The sequence below is a fragment of the Scyliorhinus canicula genome, chromosome 8, assembly GCF_902713615.1.
Source record: "Scyliorhinus canicula chromosome 8, sScyCan1.1, whole genome shotgun sequence".
In the NCBI taxonomy this organism is placed as follows: Eukaryota; Metazoa; Chordata; class Chondrichthyes; order Carcharhiniformes; family Scyliorhinidae; genus Scyliorhinus; species Scyliorhinus canicula.
The window spans coordinates 155,534,212-155,548,860 of NC_052153.1; the positions used below are offsets into that span (position 1 = coordinate 155,534,212).

The 14,649-nt window shown below is 44.4% G+C and overlaps 1 protein-coding gene across 2 annotated transcripts in view; it reads left to right on the plus strand.

Annotated features, from left to right (window-relative positions):
• Positions 1 to 1,216: 1,216 nt before the first annotated feature.
• sv2ca (synaptic vesicle glycoprotein 2Ca) overlaps positions 1,217 to 14,649 on the plus strand; it is a 315,141-nt gene continuing 301,708 nt past the window's right edge. Inside the window, exon 1 of one of the 2 annotated variants that reach the window (XM_038805520.1) lies at positions 1,217 to 1,497. The gene's annotated coding sequence lies outside the window, so the exon portion shown is untranslated. Of the gene's footprint in view, positions 1,498 to 2,969; positions 3,019 to 14,649 lie in introns of those variants that run through there. The other variant, XM_038805521.1, reaches the window with a different exon arrangement.

Below are 14,649 nucleotides of genomic sequence, written 5' to 3' on the forward strand. Positions count from 1 at the left end.
ACCCCCACCCCCACTCCCTGGCCAATGACCAACAACACCCCCACCCCACTCCCTGGCCAATGACCAACAACACCCCCACCCCCACTCCCTGGCCAATGACTAACAACACCCCCCCCCCACCCCCACTCCCTGGCCAATGACCAAGAACACCCCAAACCCACTCCCTGGCCAATGACCAAGAACACCCCACTCCCCGGCCATTGATCAGCAACACAGTCCCCCCCCCTCCCCCCCCCCCCACTCCCTGGCCAATGACCAAGAACACCCCACTCCCCGGACATTGATCAGCAACACAGTCCCCCTCCCCCACTCCCTGGTCAATGACTTACACCCCCACCCCCTCCACACACACCAGCCTGCATCTTCCTCTTTTTACCTGGCGGACAATGACAACTGCGTCCGAAGCTTCATCTGCTTCATGGAAATGAGACCCGATAACAATACTGGGCTGGACTCCTTGTGCAGTGGAATTATTCGAAGTAAGGTCCCATCAGTAAGGTCTCATTCACAGGGACAGAGTGGCGGAAGCTGACAGCGAGCAGTGCCACATTGTTTGGGGTGACAGAGGGAGAATGCTGTGGGTTTGAGCCCCCTCTTGCTGATGGTTCAATCTGAGGACAAGCTGCCCAACAGAGGGGAGCGGTTGGGGTGGGGGGTGAACACCCCTGTGGGGTGGTCTCTTTGCAACCGATTTCTTTTGGGGGGGGGGGGGCTGCAGGCAGCTGTAACCTGCCTTCCGAATGGCCAAGTTAGACGGGTTAAGCAGGTGATGCCCGACATGAAATGAAATAAATCCGTACCTGACCCTTCCTGGAGCAATGGAGCACTAAACTAATACTGCGCTGAGGCTTGTGTTTGCTTTGCGGTAGCGCTGCCTTGTGAGCATGATAGATTATTGTGCTACCGTATGGCTCTAGCAATGTAACTGTCAGCATTAATGTCCATACTGCATTAAATCCCATGCAAAACCGCAGAAAAATGTTAGGTGGAAGGGTGCTATCAAAAAGTCACAATTGCCCGTACTAAGCGTGAATGAATCGGTCCATTCACCTGTGCCTTGCACAGTGTGTGTGTGTGTGAGGGGCATGCTGTGTGTACATTTATCGGTTGCTCAGAATGCTTTCTTGGGAGGGGAGGGGGGTTGATTCAGATTACAGTTTTTAATGTGTTCTGCTTTCCACCCCTATAACACTCACACAGTTGCTGGAGGCTGGATTGTTCCATTAGCTGGGATTGCCCACTCCATTCCCTGGGCTACAATTATTGATCGCTCTCTCTCTCTCTCTCATCCAGCACTGCAGTGACAAGGGCTGCAACGTCAAAAAGAAAAACACCCCACTGGCTGAAGCTAACTCACTTGCAGCCATTTTAACGTGGGGGGCAAGCAAGGGGAGAAAAAGGGAGAGAGAGAGCAAGGAAGGAGGCAGAGTGTGAATGACGGCAGCGCTTTGACAAGTGCCTGGAATTTCCCTGCAGTAGCCGCCGCCTTTGAGTAAAGTAAGTGAACAAGCTCCCCTCCTGTTTCTTTTTTACTCAGCGATCAGCGTATCCTCTTTGAGCTATCTAGTCTGCTCAGCACCCATGTAATGCAGCCTGCAGCCCTGCACCCTGGCGGGTGAATGGTTTAACTTTATGCAGTATATATGGTGCTGGGGCAGTAATGCAGGTTCGGGTAGTTGGTCTTAAGTTTGTTTCACGCCGCCCCCCGGTGCTCGTGAATCTTATTATCTCCTAAATGTAACGCGGAGGACTCTTCCGATTTCTAGCTGAAAGCGGTTGCTGAACTTTGAACACGCTTGGCTGTAACTCCAGAGATCGGGGCTCCAGGCTCTGCTGCAGTTTGAGAGCAAACTGTGTGTTGTCAGCCTTCCCGGGAAGCTCCTCTTGCAGCCGGGGTTCCCACAAAACCTTCCAGGAAGGATTCCCTCTTAATTGCCTCCTTTTGGGATCATACACAGCTCCCACTGTGCTCGAAATTGCCAAAGATGCTGCCAAAGATCCCCCCCCCCTTCCAGCACTGCAATGAGACATGCTTCACATTCCACTCAAACTGGGGGGCAGAATTCACCTTTGGCTGGATAGTTTGAACATTTAACAGCCCATCATGAAATGTGTTCAGGCTAAAAAAAAGAAAGAAAAGTTCATTCAGTCATAAAAGGGTTAAGGAGCAAAATAAGAAACCTCTGTGTAAATGTGCCATCCATATTCCAGGACCTGTCACTGAAACTACACCAGATTAATGTAATTGCAGCTGATCAGTAGTTGTCATGAGGCATCTCGCTGATTAATTATCTTGGAGCCAGTGGAAGGGGATTATGCGGTGTGAAATTAACAACGGACAAGGCTTTTTTGGAGAGGGGTGGGTTAAATACACAGAACACGTTGCCTGCACTGAGATTGGGGTTATTTTTGCGTTAAAAGGGGATATTTGCTGCGGCACAGACTGACTCATTCTGGAGCTGTCATTTCAGCACCGAGTGGGCAGACGCACAATGTCAGAGCCACAATTCCTGAAGCCTGTCTCTGCTTTGAGCGGGACGCTCTGTGGTCGATGCGTAACTTGAAGGGACGTGATGAAAGTTGACTTTGCCTTTTGTTTTTGACTCGGCCGGCACGACCCAGGAAGGCAAGTTTAGATTTTTACATCGTTCTCTTTTTTTTTGCTTTGTTTTGGCTGGTTTGCTCTCTGAAAGAAGTAATTGGATCACGAGTGTTTTTCTGCAACACCACAGTGATCCTAAGTGCCTTTAGCCGCCGCTCTCTGCTCCCCACGAAGTATTTCAGGTCAATTACCCCATTGCCTGTTGAAATGAAATGAAATGAAAATCCTTATTGTCACGAGTAGGCTTCAATGAAGTTACTGTGAAAAGCCTGTTTCGGGGCAGGCTGATAAAGATTAGTAAGAGTTCTTAAAATTAGACTGATAAAGATTAGTAAGAGTTCTTAAAATTAGACTGATAAAGATTAGTAAGAGTTTTTAAAATTAGACTGAAAGATTTGACAGGTTCTTACTTGGGGGTAAGTTCGGCTGTGTTCGAAATATAATTCATTGTATGTGCTTATTTTTCTTTTTTTTTAATAATTCCGTTTCCTTCTCGAAAGTATTGGTATTTGATGTGTTTTAATTTCTTAATTTAAGCGTGTATTTCTTAAAATGTGAGATGCAGTGCTTTGCTCAGCAGCTTGACACTGCGTCCTTTATCACACGGTGTGCACGAGTCCCCGGGTATACCTTTACAATCCACATGAATTGAATGGGGAGTTTGCGGCTACATGTGTCTCGTAGAATGTTCAAATGAACCCGCAGCATGGAATCTCCAGAACCGCGTAAATATGCGATTGTGCGTTATCGTTCTAAACTCCAAATGTCCACCTCCCAGCAGGATCACACAGGGTAAAACAAGCTTGGGCTATGTTAACGGGTTTAATCGCGCTTTCTTCTGTCTTGTCTTTTTAGCTGTGACAGACGCGAAATAAATGTGCACCCAGCATACAATTAATGCTTCACTCTGTTTTTTGATGAATATAGAATGTGAATTGGTACTTTAGTGCACCTGTGATATGCAATGACCCGAACTCTTGGCTGTATTAAAAGGAATTTTTTTTTAAACATATAGAATGCATCATTGTTTGAAGTACATTTCAAGGACGGTGCAATCCTTATAGAATACTGGACATGTAAGAAGCTATATTAAGGTTTACTATAAAAACATAATTCTTGGAAGTAACAAATACCATTTTGTTACACTAGTCCATCTAATTTTTGATCGTCTCAACTTACCCACATAAATAAATCTGCTAATTTCCAAGTGATTTAATTTCAATATTAAGAGTTGCTTCAGGCCTTTTGGAAATTGATTTCAACAAATAAACGGTGTAAGTATTATTAAAAAGCAAATGCATGGTACCAGTTATTGAGTAGTGGTAGGTTTTTACAAGGTTTTTTTTTGCAGCAGGATGTATAGTATAGAGACAGGCGTGTGTAATTTCCATGAATGAAATGGACTGTGGAATTCATAACACTGGAATTGTAGTGAGCCGCAGTCTATCGAGATCACTGCACACTTTAAAAGACTAATACACAGATAGGGCTGTATAAAGACACCGGCAATTTTGTTAGATGGGTAGGATTTGCATCAATGGCGAGCGCTGCATTAATACAGTACTGACAATGGGACTTCCTTTAATCTTCTATGGTGCAGTCAGGGAGGAGTTAGCATCGTGACTATACAGAGGGGACATGGAATTGATTGTCAGGGACAGGGTCAGAACAATTCCATCCTCCCTCAAAAGCAGCAGTTGAACATGAATTAGCACATTCAGGAGAGGGCGGAAATCTGTAGGAGGAGACAGGCACATAGAAATAGAACACAAGGGGCCTAAAGTTAGGAAGAAAGGCATTGATTTTTCCCCCCAGAATTTTTGGATTCCTGACTTAAACATGACAAGGGCCCAGGGACTGAATAATACAAACATTTAAAAAAAGATTTTAAAAAACTTTTTTTAAGAGTTAGAGAGAAATAGATGCATTTGTTATTGCCTGTAATCTTCAGTCATCTGCCACAGATAAACTTTCCTGAATGAAGAAAGATGAGAAGAAAGTGCTCCATATTCGGTTATCAAAATGATGAATTTTGAATTTGCACAGGGCTGTGATACGTTTTACACATATCTTGAAAATCAGAAGGAACACATTAATTTTAGATAAATTTCTTCAGTGAAGTTGAAGTGTGTAAGTAAACTCTGCTAATTATTCAACTTGCATTTAATTTCAAAAATTGAATTTTGGTGGAACATTTAATTCCTACCATACCCTAACATCACTACAATGCTATTCTAGTTCAGTATCAGCTTCTGCTCCTACAAAATGGAGTCTGATCTTGGGAGCACGCTGCAGAGTGTGAGTCAGAGCTGAGTGCAGTCAGCTCTGCAGCACGACTTCCCGATGCACCTACCACTTAGCACCAGAACCTCTAGACTTTGAGGCGCAGCACATGAGAAAACAAAAAAAGGTAATTTATGCCATGAATGATTTTATGCTTCCATGTATCATTCTCTGTCTGAGAGGGCTAGATGTGTTATCCATGCCCAGTCCTCTGGCAGTGCTGCTCTTGATCGAGAAAGTATAAGGTGGCTAGGAAAAGAGCAGTGCGGAATGACTCAGCCTCCAATGCTTCCCTCCTTATCTATGGAAAGCACCTAGACACACTTTGACATCTTCCTCAAAGGGCATAATCAAAACCATTGGCTTGTTGCATTAACACAAATTTCACTGACACCCACGTAACAATGAAAGTTTTAGAGAATGTTGCGTGTTAGCTCTACAGTATGGAATGTAGATTTGTGGCTGGGTTAAGCTATGTTGTGTGGGAGAGATTGACCTTCGATCCCGATGCTTGTATTAAAAGCAAAGAATTGTATTTTTGTTAACCTTGGGAAGGGGAAAATACCTTTTCTAGACTTGCCAGCAACTAACATTTTCACCCCATTCCTGCTTGACTCAATTAAGAGTATCAGCTGGAATTGTTCAACGTGATGTGGTTGAGCAAAGATTAAATTGAGATAATAAAGTGTTTACGAAAAATACACTTACAGATAATTTTGGAAATGTTTTGTGCACCCATGAGATAGCCTTAAAACATTTTTTTAGAATCTAGACATTACTGGCAAGGCTAGCATTTACTATTGATCCCTAGTTGCCCTGAGGATATAGTGTGAGACTGGAGTCACATGCAGACCAGACAGGGATAGTTGGAGGTTCCATTCCGTGAAGGACACTGATGAACCAACTGGGTTTTTACAACAGTTCACCCGCTCTGTTGGTCATTTTATCTGGTGCCAGCCCATATTGATTCAGTTCGGCAATTTGATGTAGTGGGTTTGAACTCACGGTAGAGGAAGAGTGGGTCATTTGCATCACCAGCTGGCATGGTGGTTTTCCAGCACCATGGCACTTTCCTGAAGGTAGGATTGGGGATGAAGGACTACTAGCCCACATGCAGCAGGTAGCCAGTCAAGGTAGGTTTTTTGACAATTTGAGGCCAATTATCAGAGGACTCACAGCATCACGAACAGGTCAGCTGCCTAGAGGCAAGCTCATGTCAGCAGAGCTGGCAGCTGTGACCAGTCCTAGATTGTGTTCAGGAAAAGTTTCTACAGCAGTATGCGTCCAGTTGAACAAGAAAAAATGCACTGTTGGACCTGGTACTTGGAAATGAGGTAGGCCAAGTAGATCAAGTATAAATGGCGGAACATTTAGGAGACTGTGATCATTGTATTGTAATGTTTTGGATGATCGTGCTAACGGAAAATAGGCAGTCTAAGAAAAAAGAATGAACTGGAGGAGAGGCGACTTCAATGGGGCAGTAACAGAGTTGGGCTGGTTGTACTGGAGCAAGAGGTTGGCAGGGAAACTTATAGTTGAACAATGGGTTACCTTTGAAACAGAAATGGCCCAGACAAAGTCAAAAGTATATTCCCTTAACAGAGATAGGTAGGGCAAACAAATCCATGGCTCCCTCGATGAAACATGAGATAGAAATTAAGATAATTTAGTAAAAATGTCCTATGACAGGAGTCAGGTAGAAAATACAGTTGAGAACCAAGAGGAATGCAGAAGGTTCAGAGCAGAGGTGAAAAAACACATTAGGGAAGTGAAGAGGGATTATGAGAAAAGGCTAGCAGCCAACATAAAGGCGAATCCTAAAGTTTTTTATAGGCATATAAATAGTTGAAGGGTGGAAGATGGAGGAGTAGGGCCTATTAGGGACCCAAAAGGGAATTTACACATGGAGGCAGGGGGCATAGCTGAGGTATTAAATGAACACTTTGCATCCGTCTTTACAAAAGAGGTAGATGCTACCCAGGACATGGTGACAGATGAGGAAATTCTGTTCCTAAAAGGGTTTAAAATTGATAAGGAGGAAGTGTTGAATAGACTATCGGTACTGAAAGTTGATAAAGCACTGGGATTGGATGAGATGCATCCAAAGATATTGAAGGAAGTGAGAATGGAAATTGTGCGGGTGTTGGCCATAAGCTTCCAGTTTTCCATAGATTCAGGAGAGATGCCAATGGATTGGGGAATTGCAAATGTAACACCCTTGTTCAAAAATGTTGTAAGGATAAGCCCAAGCAATTATAGGCCAGTCAGTCTAATATCAGTAGTGGGCAAACTTCTCAAAACAATTATTTGGGGTAGAATTAGTAGTCACTTGGAAAAATGATAAGGAAGAACCAGCATGGGTTTCTAAAGGAGTAATCGTGTTTAACTAACTTGCTGGAGGTTTTTTGAGGGAATCCACAGAATCCCCAGAGTGCACAAGGAGGCTATTCAGCCCATTGAGTCTGCACCGGTCCTCTGAAAGAGCACTCTACCTAGGCCCGCTCCCCCTCCCAATTCCCATAATCCCACGCATTGATCATGGCCAATTCACCTGACCTACACATCATTGGACTGTGGGAGGAAACCGGACAACCTGGAGGAAACCCAAGCAGGCACGAGGAGAACATGAAAATTTCACACAAGGCAGTCAACCGCAATCGAACCCAGGTTCCTGGTGCCGTGTGGCAACAGTGCTAATCACTGTGCCACCATGCTGTTGTGCCGCCCACAGTCATAGCTCATGGAATAAAATGGGCAGTAGCAATTTGGATACAAAACTGCCTGAATCATAGGAAGCAGAGAGTAATGATGAATGGATATTTTTTGGGCCAGAGGAAGTTTTATAGTGGCGATCCCCAGGGCGCGATATGGGGATCTTTGATTTTCCTGATATATATTCATGATCTAGATCTTGGTGTGCAGGGGATAATTTCAAAGTTTTCAGATTGTCATGTGAGAGTTCCTTTAAGAAATGGGTGTTTAAGGAATGTACCTTTAAGAAATTGTTGTTTATCAGTGATGTCAGTGTGTGGATGGAGCTGGGCTGTCTGTCAGCTTTTTACTTTCATTTTAGGCTGTTTGCTGCAGGGTGTGTTTTAGTTTCGTTTTCTGTGTTGGAGCTGACGCCAGACAGAGCGGATGTACTGTTGATCTCTCTGCCACGAAAAGACTATCTCTTGATCATTTAGTGAATTCAGAATTATAATTGTTTTCAGTAATGAATGTAAACCTGATGTGCTTCTGTTAAAAAGCTTATTTTGTCTTCTGGATGTTGTTTGGGGTGTTATTAAGGATTACTTAGTGTTGTATTCTTTGGGGGTTGTATTTGAATTAATAGTTGCTCAGATGTTCACTATGTTTTAAAAAGGTTAACTTGAGTTCATAGAATAAAGATTGTTTTGCTTTAAAAAATACTTTTGCATTTCTGCTGTACCACAGCTGTAAAGTGGGCTGTGTGTTCCCCATACCACAATCTATTCAAAGTTGTGGGTCAGGTGAACTCCATGATACACTTTGGGGTTCGCTAAACCCTGGCCCATAACAGGATGATACAAAACTTCAAAGTTATCTGAACTGTGAAGAGGACAGTGCAGAACTTCAAAAGGACACGGACAAGTTGGCCGAGTGCAGATAGGTGACAGATGATGTTCAATATGGAGAAGTGTGAGGTGATATATCTTGGAAGGAAGAACAATATAAAATAAGGGGTAAATTCGTAAAGGGGTGCAAGAGCAGAGGGAACTGGATGTATACGTGCCTAGATCATTGTAGGTGGCAGGGCAGGTGGAGAGAGCAATTAATCAAACATATAGTACTCTGGGCTTTATTAATAGGGGCATATAGTATAAGAGCAAGGAGGTTATGCTGAACTTATACAAGACATTAGGTAGCCCACAGCTGGAGTACTGTGTACAGGTCTGGGTGCCACACTATAGGAAGGATATGAACACATTGCAGAGAATGCAGAAGAGGTTTACAAGAATGGTTCCAGGGATGAGAAGGTTGAGTTATGAGGATAGATTGGGACTGTTCTCCTTGGAGAGAAAGAGGCTAAGAGGAGAGTTGATAGAGATGTTCAAAATCATAGGGGGGGCTGGACATAGTAGATGGGGAGAAACTGTTCCAGCTCGTAAAAGGATCAAGAACGAGAGGTAGCAGATTTTAAAGTGATTTGCAAAAGAAGCAAATATGATGTGAGAAAAAACCTTTTCAGGCAACCAGTCTTCTGGGCCTGGAATGCACTGCCGGGAAGTGTGGTGGAGGAAGGTTCAATCAAGGCATTCGAGAGGGCATTAGATGATCACATGAATGGAAACAATGTGCAGGAGTATGGGGTAAAGACAGGGGAATGGCACTAAGTTATGTTATGCATTTGGAGAGCCATTGCAGACATAATGGGCCAAATGGCCTCCTCCTGCAGCGTGACAATTTTGTGATTCTGTGAATTTTTAATTAAAACTTTTTATTTAAAGTCCCTGAGAGGCTCTCTCTCTCTCTGACCTGCAATTGCAGGTTGCTGTTCCTTCCATGCAGAAGAGCATTCTATTGTCCATCAGCTTCGAGAGCCCACCCGGCCCACTTCATTGGATGGTGCGTGCACCCTCTGGCTACTAATTCGCCCATTCAGAGAAAATCGCTGCTAGGTGGCTTTGCCACCCAATGCGGGATCAGGACCCCCATTTAATCCTGGTGTTGGGGTTCTGAACCAAAACACAAAATCCTCTGGATTTCTATGTGAACCAGATTACCAGAGGAGTAAATTGATTCAGACTCAGCTGAATCCTTTCCAGGGGAGTTGGATGTATTCTGGTTGTGCAGGGCAAAAGTTAGATGAAGAACACAGGTTGATTTGTTTTCCCAAGTGGGTAGGAGCAGGAGGTTAAGGGTCAATTGTGTTCTGTCACACAGAGCCCCAGCTGAGGAAAGCACATGTTGTTGGTGCAGTCGGATCTGTTCCATCCATCTGAATGAATAATGGGAGTGCAGAATCAGGAAACCCACCCTGCATTGATTGTGGCTCCGAGGTAGCACACTCATCTCTGAATCAGAGAACCGTGTGTGCAAATTCAATTCCAGAGACTTGAGTCCAAAATCTAGCCTGAAGCTCCAGTGCAGTACTGAGGGAGTGCTGTGTCATTGGATGTGTCTTTTGGGTGAGACGTCACGTTGAGGTCCCAGCTTCTTCCCCGCTGTTACCGGACACCTGAATGACCCTCTACTGAATAGTAGTACACACCGTATTTATGTATGTCCTATTTTTAAAAATGTATCTGTATGGACTGTATTCAGAACAATACTTTCATTGTACCTCGGTACACAAGTATGAATCAAATCAATAAATCAAACCAATCAATCAATCTTCCACTCTCTCAAATGGAGCCAAAAGATCCCATGACACTATTACAGAGAACTGGCGTTATGACATTATTCACTCCTTAACCAACATCACTAAAACAGATGATTTGATATGATCACATTGCTATTTGTTGAAGCTCAATGTGTGCAAATTGACTCCTGCTTTTCCTGCACTACAACAGTGTCTATCCTTTAAAAATACTTAATTGGGTGGCATGTGGCACAGTGGTTAGCACTGCAGGCTATGGTGCTGAGGACCCGGGTTCGAATCCTGGGCCACTGTCCGTGTGGACTTTGCACATTCTCCCCGTGTCTGAGTGGGTTTCACCCCCACAACCCAAAGATGTGCAGGGTAGGTGGAAAAAATAAATAAATAAAAATACTTAATTGGTTGCAAAGAGTTCTGGACATCCTGAGGTTGTGAAAGGCACTATAATAACTGAGAGCCTTTTTTCTCTTCTGTCACTAGAAGTAGTTGTTTTGACATTTACAGGAAATTTGTGACGGAAGAATCACCTGTGGATGAAAATCGCTTATTGTCACAAGTAGGCTTCAAATGAAGTTACTGTAAAAAGCCCCTAGTTGCCACATTCCGGCGCCTGTAGGGGGAGGCTGGTACGGGAATTGAACCGTGCTGCTGGCCTGCCTTGGTCTGCTTTAAAAGCCAGCTCTTTAGCCCTGTGCTAAACCAGCCCAGATGGAGATAGCTTGAAGAATTATATCTAAATCTTTCATTCCACACTATTGTACATTCTTAGCAAAATTATTTGTCTGTGAAATACATCGATTCTTTGGTCTCCATTTAAAGTTATACGAAACAAAATTGTTCCTTTCTTTTCTTCCACATCCTTTTTAGACATCGTATCTGCTGACTAAAAGTGCAATTGATAGCGCTGTTCTCTGAGTTGTCACAGAGGCACACTCCAACAGTAAGAACCACAAAGCATTGATTTGTCCATTGATATATCTCTTCCCTTTTGGAAAACATTTGTTTCATTCTTGTCCTTCATTATCTAACTGCGACCAGGGGTGTGGAGAATCCCAGGGGTAGATTCATATCCTACGATTTGCAACATGACACACTGGAATGCAAGCATTCTTTTGTGCGACTGTTATTTTTACTAAGGCATTTGGTAAGCAGAGGCTTGAAAACAAAAGAATTGATATTCAATGATTTTTTTTTAAACCTCCATTTTTCCTATCAAACCATTTGTAACTGAATTTGTAAACATTAAATCTAGTCAGCACTCAAATAAATCAAATGCAATCATCTGCGGTGATTACTCTAATTGATCCTTTCCAGCAAATTAAAATTAGTTGAAGAGAAACATTTTTCTTTGAAAATAAAATAGCTTGCAATTACAAGTATCGAGAGCTGAGAATAATATAGGCCTGTAACATAAATATATCAGGCTAGAACTTACTGGAGTGGGCCATTTCACAGTCTATACAGTTATGAAGAGTGACTGGATAGACATGGATTGTTTTCCTTGGAGCAAAGCAGACTGAGGGGGACATGATTGAGATGTATAAAATTATGAGGGGCATAGATAGAATAGACAGGGAGCAATCTTTCCCCTTGGTGGAGGGATCAATGACCGGAGGGCATAGATTTAAGTGAAGGGGATGGAGGTTTAGAGGGGATGTGAGGAAATACTTTTTCACCCAGAGGGTGGTGGGATTTTGGAACTCACTGCCTGAAAGGTTGGTGAAGGCAGAGACCCTCATAACATTTAAGAAGTATTTAGATGAACACTTGCGATCCCAGGGCATACAAGGCTAGGAGCCTCGTGTTGTGAAATGGGATTAGAATAGTTAGGTGATTGTTTTTGACTGGCGCAGACAAGATGGGCCCAAGGGCCTTTTCTGGGCTGTATGAGTCTATGACTCTACAACAATGGTTAGACTTTTACAGCGTACTTCAACACAAAATAGTTTGCTGCTGCAACCTGCTGAATGTGTGAGCTGATAATGATGCAATGGGGCAAAGAGGACTCGGACAGCTTGTGAATGGCAGGACCAACAGTGTATATGAGTTAAGGAGCATGGAAGAATACAGGCGGATGATAAAGATGGAAATAATATCAACTAGAGTCCAGTCAGGTATAGGAATAATAAATAAAGAGAGTGAAGGAAAGATTGGATTAAGAGAAAGATAAAAAAGATACAGGAAGAGTCAGCATGGTTTTGTGAAAGGGAAAATCATTGCCGGGATTCTCCGTTCTGATCGGGGTGTGATGAGGGTGACTGATGAGGGCTTTGATGGGTGCTCTGTGTTAAGTAATGGGTTAAGAGACATTCCAATTAGTTGTCTCATTTACGTTAAGTATCCAATAATTGACACTGATTATATAAAGGGGCTTCAGGTGGCCTTTGTGTCAGGTGATGTGATGATAGAGTTTTGTGCAGAGTCTGTTAAAGTGAAATAAAGGTGTTCTTGAAAAGGAGCAGAACCTTTGACTCTTTATACAACAGCAGCTGAACGTCTAACACTCTGATGGGGCTTTTGGGGATTAGTGATGGGGGGGTCAGTGGTGGAGGAGGGTCGAGTCACCTTCATGCGTGCATGCTGTGGGGGGGGTGACCCATTATTCCCTTGGTGGGAGGAGGGTGCCCTTGTCAGTTTGGGGGGGGTGGATTTGTATTGTTGGGGGAGGATGGCCTACCAATGGACTTTGGGGCGACACTTCAGTTACTCACTGACCCACTTGGCCCACCTTGGGGTCCATCACTTCAGGGTCTCGCTAGGGAAAACTATGGCCTGCTCGCCGCATTTCGTGCATCTCCACCCCCATATTTAACCAATTCATTGGAGTTCTTTAAAGTAGTAAATTGTGCCCTGCGTAAGTGAGAGCTTGTAGACATACTGTACTTGGATTTCCAGAGGGTGCATAGAACAAGAAACTCCATTGATAGGTGGGATCAGAAGATTCCTTCACCGCCCAATGGTGAGCCACTTCCGCCAGCGTGAAACACACTGCTGAGTGTACAGAATCTCCTGCTGACTGCATGCAGCTTACTTCTCCTCAGTTAAGGAAGGATGTAAATGCATTGGAGGCGGTGTGAAAATGTTGACTAGATTGATACCTGGAATGATTCAATCTCCAACAGCAATGAACATCTGAAGAAAGGTCTCTCCACAGTTTAAACTGTTCCTGTTCTGGACCAGAGTGAGGCAAAGGGATGTGTGAGGTTTTCAGTAGCAGAGGCTGAGTTGAGCAGAGAGGCAGAAGCAGACATCCTTTGCGATGAAGAGGCTGTGCAGATGTTTCATGTCAATACATGGCCAAGGTTATGAAGAGTTTAGTTCAGCCTCAGGCACTGGTCATGGAGAGGCATCTTGTAAAAAAATCTTTCACGGGATATGGGCATCATGGGCAAGGCCCAGCATTTATTGCCCATCCCTAATTGCCCTTGAGCTGAATTGCTTGCTAGGCCAGCTAAGAGTCAACCACATTGCTGTGGGCCTGGAGTCATATATGTTATGACTGTTTGGCCAATTTCCCTCCCTCAAGGACATCAGTGAACCAGGTTGGTTTTTACAACAATCAACAATGGTTTCATAGTCATCATTGGAATTTTAATTCTGGTGTGGTGGGATTTGTGTTGATGGCTAGGGAATAAGCCTTTCGGTGAGGGGCTGGGGGGGCTTTCAAAGACAATGGATGGCTGACCCCTCCCCTACCACAAGTCAATGGACATTTGGGGACCCATCACAACCCCAGGGCGGGGCCAGAACATCCTGGCCAATGTTTCAGTCTTCCCGATAATTAATTTGTGAAAATTTCTGCCCATCCCTGATTGGGATTGGCCAAACAGCAGGACAAAGCATAGGCAGTGGAGGGCTATGATAGTGATGTAGAACTGCATGTCATCAACCACTTCTGGATCCTGATGTTGCGTTTTCAGATAGTGGGATGCATTCTCCAATTCTGGAGCCATGTCCCCACGCTGGCATGGGAATGGTGATGTTTTATGCCAGGAAAACTGGCACGAAACAGTCTCCGATTCCCTGTTTTGCTGGGGACGGCAGCATGAAGAACCTGGCTCTAGCTGCCAATATGCCCCGCACCACCCCCACACAGTGCTCCCTGCCCCCAATAATGTTCCCCTCCTGCACGCGGATAGGCCCTCCCCCGACTGTGGCAGCGCTGGACTGAGTCCGCAGCTGCCACGGCGCATTCCCAACGGGTGAGACCACACGTGTCCCACGCCGTTGGTAACTCGGCCGATCGGGGGCGGAGCATCGGGGGGGGTGGGCCTCAGGCAATGTCCTGAGTTCGTTGATACGTGGCATGGCGTACTCCTAGAGTACGCTGCTTAGGAGGGGGTGGAGCATCGCAAAAGCGGCGCTGCCCCAATTTCGTTGGGAATTTGGATTCTCCGGTCGGTTGCTGAACGTGATTTCG